Genomic DNA, 5000 nt, shown 5'->3' with positions numbered 1-5000 from the left:
GGTCTGCGAAGCCAGAAGGCTGCGCCAGGCTCCAGTCTGATCTGGCAGTGTTTCTACAGCTGGATGCCCTTCCTAATGCCAACCACTCCGAGAGTGTAGTGGGTGCTTTTTATGTGCCACCTGCACAGGTGCCAGAGGAGGCTGGCAAACGGCCACAATCGGATGGTGCTTTTACGTGCCACCGGCACGGAGGCCAGTTGGGGTGGTGCTGGCAATGGCCACGTTTGGATGGTTTTATTACGTGCCACCGGCACTGGTATCTCAGAATAATAATACTAATACTACTACTACTACTACTAATAATAATAATAATCCTTTCGATTATAGGTACAAGGCCTGAAATTTTGCGGGATGGTGTAAGACACATTGACCCAGGTACTTGATTCGTTCTTAATTTATTGACCCCAAAAGAATGAAAAGCAAAGTCAACCATGGCAGAATTTGAACTCAGAACGTAAAGAAGGACGAAATGCTGCTAAGCATTTTGCCCAATGCAGTAATAATTTTGCCAGCTTGTCGCCATAATAATAATAATAATAATAATAAGAAGAAGAAGAAGAAGACCGAGAAGCTTCATGGAGGTGGCTCAACAAGGGTGATCTACAAAAACATACTGAAAGCCTAATCATCGCTGCCCAGGATCAGGCATTAAATACCAACTCAGTGAAAAAGAATATATACCACACAAGTGCATCGGACCTCTGCAGAATGTGTGAGAAGAGGGTTGAAAGCATGACTAACATTGTAAGTACTTGTGAAAGTCTTGTACAGAAACAGTACAGGTGTAAACACGACAAGGTAGCCGAAAACTACCACTGGCTACTATAGATATGAGGCTACAGGTGCTTGGTACCAACATACACCGGAAAAGGTAATGGATGAAAAGGGGAAGGCAAAAATTCTCTGGGACTTTGTCGACCTCGGTGGTATTTGAACGCAATGGAAGACGAAATACTTATTTCTTTACTACCCACAAGGGGCTAAACACAGAGGGGACAAACAAGAACAGACAAAGGGATTAAGTCGATTACATCGACCCCAGTGCGTAACTGGTACTTAATTTATCGACCCCGAAAGGATGTAAGGCAAAGTCGACCTCGGCGGAATTTGAACTCAGAATGCAACGGCGGACGAAATACCTATTTCTTTATTACCCACAAGGGGCTAAACACAGAGGGGACAAACAAGAACAGACAAAGGGATTAAGTCGATTACATCGACCCCAGTGCGTAACTGGTACTTAATTTATCGACCCCGAAAGGATGTAAGGCAAAGTCGACCTCGGCGGAATTTGAACTCAGAATGCAACGGCGGACGAAATACCGTTAAGCTTTTCGCCCTGCGTGCTAACGATTCTGCCAACTCACAACCTTAATGATGATGATGATGATGATGATAAAAATATGTAGGGTAATGACACCATATCGTATGACATCACGTGAAGTAGAGTCAGTATGGTAAAAGAAGGAAGAACAAGCATCACCACAGCCATGCCAGCAAAGCTTGCAGTAAACACACAAAGCTACACTCAGATGTGCAGCGAGGGCATGCAACGAACACTGGGGTAGTTATAATGGTGATAATAAAAATAGTAGCACACGAGGACAGCAATGTGGTGGGGTGGTGGTGGTGGTGGTGGTGGTGGTGGTGGTGGTGCTGGTGGTGGTGGTGGTGGTGGTGAGGGTGGTGGTGGTGGTTGTGGTGATGGTGGTGGTGGTGGTGGTGAGGGTGGTGGTGGTGGTGGTTGTGGTGATGGTGGTGGTGGTGGTGGTTGTGGTGATGGTGGTGGTGGTGGTGGTGGTGGTTGTGGTGATGGTGGTGGTGGTAGTGGTGGTTGTGGTGATGGTGGTGGTGGTGTTGGTAGTGGTGGTGGTGGTGGTGGTGGTGGTAGTGGTTGTGGTGGTGGTTGTGGTGGTGGTGGTGGTAGTGGTGGTGGTGGTGGTGATGGTGGTAGTGTTTGCAGTGGTAGTAGCAGTTGTGGTGGTGGTGGTGGAGGCAGTGGTTGTAGTGGTGATGGTGGTAGCAATGGTGGTGGTGGTAGTGGTGATGGGGGTAGTAGTGATGTGGTGGTGATGGTGGTGGTGGCAGCAGTTGTGGTGGTGGTAGTAGTGATGTGGTGGTGATGGTGGTGGTGGCAGCAGTTGTGGTGGTGGTAGTAGTGATGTGGTGGCGATGGTAGTGATGGTGATGGTGGCAGTTGTGGCAGCGGTTGTGGTGGTGATGGTAGTGGTGGTGGTGGTTGTAGTTGTGGTGGTGACGGTTGTGGTGGCGATGGTAGTGATTGTGGTAGTGATGGTGGTGGAAATGGTAGTGGTGGTAGTGGTGATTGTTGTGGAGTTGGTGGTGATGGTCATGGTGGTGGTTGTGGTAGCAGTAGTTTGTGGTGGTGGTGGTGGTGGTTGTGGTGTGCAGAGAAACCAGCTAAAACTAGTTTTCTGAGAAAATACTTTAAAACTATGAGGAAATTGAATAAGAAAAAGAGAGTCTCAGTCTGTGTGAGAGACTTTTTTTCTTTCCTTTTTGTGAAGGTCACCAAAAATCATAAGAATAAGATATCAACCGTCGTTTCTTGAAACATGTCTTACATAAATGAAATTAGGATAGAATGTGTGAAAGGAGAGGAAGGAGTGAGGAAGGGAGGGAGAGAGAGAAAGGGAGAGATAGAAAGGGGAAAGACATAGAGACAGAGGGAGAGAGAGAGAAACAGAGGGAGAGGGAGAGATGGACAGACACAGAGAGTGAGAAAGAGAGAATGAGAGAGAGAGGAAGAGAGTGTGAGAGAAAGAGAGATTGGGAGAAAGAGAGAGATAGAGACAGACGGGGGGGTGAGAGAAACAGAAAGGGGAAAGATATAGAGACAGAGAGAGAGGGAGAGAAACAGAGGGAAAGAGAAAGAGAGGGAGAGACAGACAGACACAGAGAGTGAGAAAGAGAGAATGAGAGAGAGAGAGAGAGAGACAGACAAACAAAGAGAGTGAGAAAGAAAGAGAAAGAGATAGAGACAGATAGAGGGAAATGGGGAGAGAGAGAGAGAGAGAGAGAGACAAAAAGACAGAAAGAGAGAGAGAGACAAAGAGACAGAAGGAGAGAGAAACAGATAGACAGAAAGAGAGAGAGAGACAGACAGATAGACAGACTATGGCCATGCTGGAACACCACCTTTAGTTGAGCAAATCTTTGTAAGCCTAGTACTTATTCTATCAGTTTCTTTTGCCGAACTGCTAAGTTACCTTTAGAGGGGAAAACAAGAGTGCCTAATAATTGATGTGGCAGTGCCAGGAGATCAACACACCAGCATCGGTTGTCAAGCGATGTTGAGGGGACACAAACACAGAGGGGACACACACATACATATATCATCATGCTAGCATAGGTTGGACGATTTGACTGAGGTCCGGCGAACCAGACTCCAATCTGATCTGGCAGAGTTTCTACAGCTGGATGCCCTTCCTAACGCCAACCACTCCGAGAGTGTAGTGGGTGCTTTTTACGTGCCACCGGCAACAGGTGCCAGGGTAGGCTGGCAGCGATCATGATCAGTTGGTGCTTTTTACGTGCCACCAGCACAGGTGCCAGGGGAGGCTGGCAGCGATCATGATCAGTTGGTGCTTTTTACGTGCCACCAGCACAGGTGCCAGGGGAGGCTGGCAGCGATCATGATCAGTTGGTGCTTTTTACGTGCCACCAGCACAGGTGCCAGGGGAGGCTGGCAGCGATCATGATCAGTTGGTGCTTTTTACGTGCCACCAGCACAGGTGCCAGGGGAGGCTGGCAGCGATCATGATCAGTTGTGCTTTTTACGTGCCACCAGCACAGGTGCCAGGGGAGGCTGGCAGCGATCATGATCAGTTGGTGCTTTTTACGTGCCACCAGCACAGGTGCCAGGGGAGGCTGGCAGCGACCATGATCAGTTGGTGCTTTTTACGTGCCACCAGCACAGGTGCCAGGGGAGGCTGGCAGCGGCCATGATCAGTTGGTGCTTTTTACGTGCCACCAGCACAGGTGCCAGGGGAGGCTGGCAGCGACCATGATCAGTTGGTGCTTTTTACGTGCCACCAGCACAGGTGCCAGGGGAGGCTGGCAGCGGCCATGATCAGTTGGTGCTTTTTACGTGCCACCAGCACAGGTGCCAGGGGAGGCTGGCAGCGACCATGATCAGTTGGTGCTTTTTACGTGCCACCAGCACATGCCCAGGGGAGGCTGGCAGCGGCCATGATCATTTGGTGCTTTTTACGTGCCACCAGCACAGGTGCCAGGGGAGGCTGGCAGCGATCATGATCAGTTGGTGCTTTTTACGTGCCACCAGCACAGGTGCCAGGGAGGCTGGCAGCGGCCATGATCAGTTGGTGCTTTTTACGTGCCACCAGCACAGTGCCAGGGGAGGCTGGCAGCGACCATGATCAGTTGGTGCTTTTTACGTGCCAACCAGACAGGTGCAGGGGAGGCTGGCAGCGGCCATGATCAGTTGGTGCTTTTTACGTGCCACCACACGGGGCCAGGGGAGGCTGGCAGCAATCATGATCAGTTGGTGCTTTTTACGTGCCACCAGCACAGGTGCCAGGGAGGCTGGCAGCGGCCATGATCAGTTGGTGCTTTTACGTGCCACCAGCACAGGTGCCAGGGGAGGCTGGCAGCGACCATGATCAGTTGGTGCTTTTACGTGCCACCAGCACAGGTGCCAGGGGAGGCTGGCAGCGGCCATGATCAGTTGGTGCTTTTTACGTGCCACCAGCACAGGTGCCAGGGGAGGCTGGCAGCGATCATGATCAGTTGGTGCTTTTTACGTGCCACCGGCACCGATCATGCCACCCTCAATAGAAAATAGTTCCAAACATGACCTTCCTCAGTAAAAGATAGACTGGTAAAGAAAACTGCTTTCTGTATTTAAGGGTAACAAAAATTGTGATTCCGTTGGTTATGACGACAGGGGTTCCAGTTTATCCGATCAACGGAACAGCTCACTCCTGAAATTTTATGTGTCACTGGCACAGGGGCCAGTT

The 5000-nt window shown here is 50.1% G+C and overlaps 1 protein-coding gene across 4 annotated transcripts in view; it reads right to left on the bottom strand.

Moving 5' to 3' along the window:
* LOC115225834 (coiled-coil domain-containing protein 93) overlaps nucleotides 1-5000 on the bottom strand; it is a 70144-nt gene that overhangs the window by 52551 nt on the left and 12593 nt on the right. The gene's annotated exons all lie outside the window — the stretch shown is intronic.

The sequence above is a fragment of the Octopus sinensis genome, linkage group LG28, assembly GCF_006345805.1.
Source record: "Octopus sinensis linkage group LG28, ASM634580v1, whole genome shotgun sequence".
Lineage (NCBI taxonomy): Eukaryota > Metazoa > Mollusca > Cephalopoda > Octopoda > Octopodidae > Octopus > Octopus sinensis.
The sequence above is the reverse complement of the archived record's forward strand: the minus strand, read 5'-3'. Positions and strand labels throughout refer to the sequence as shown.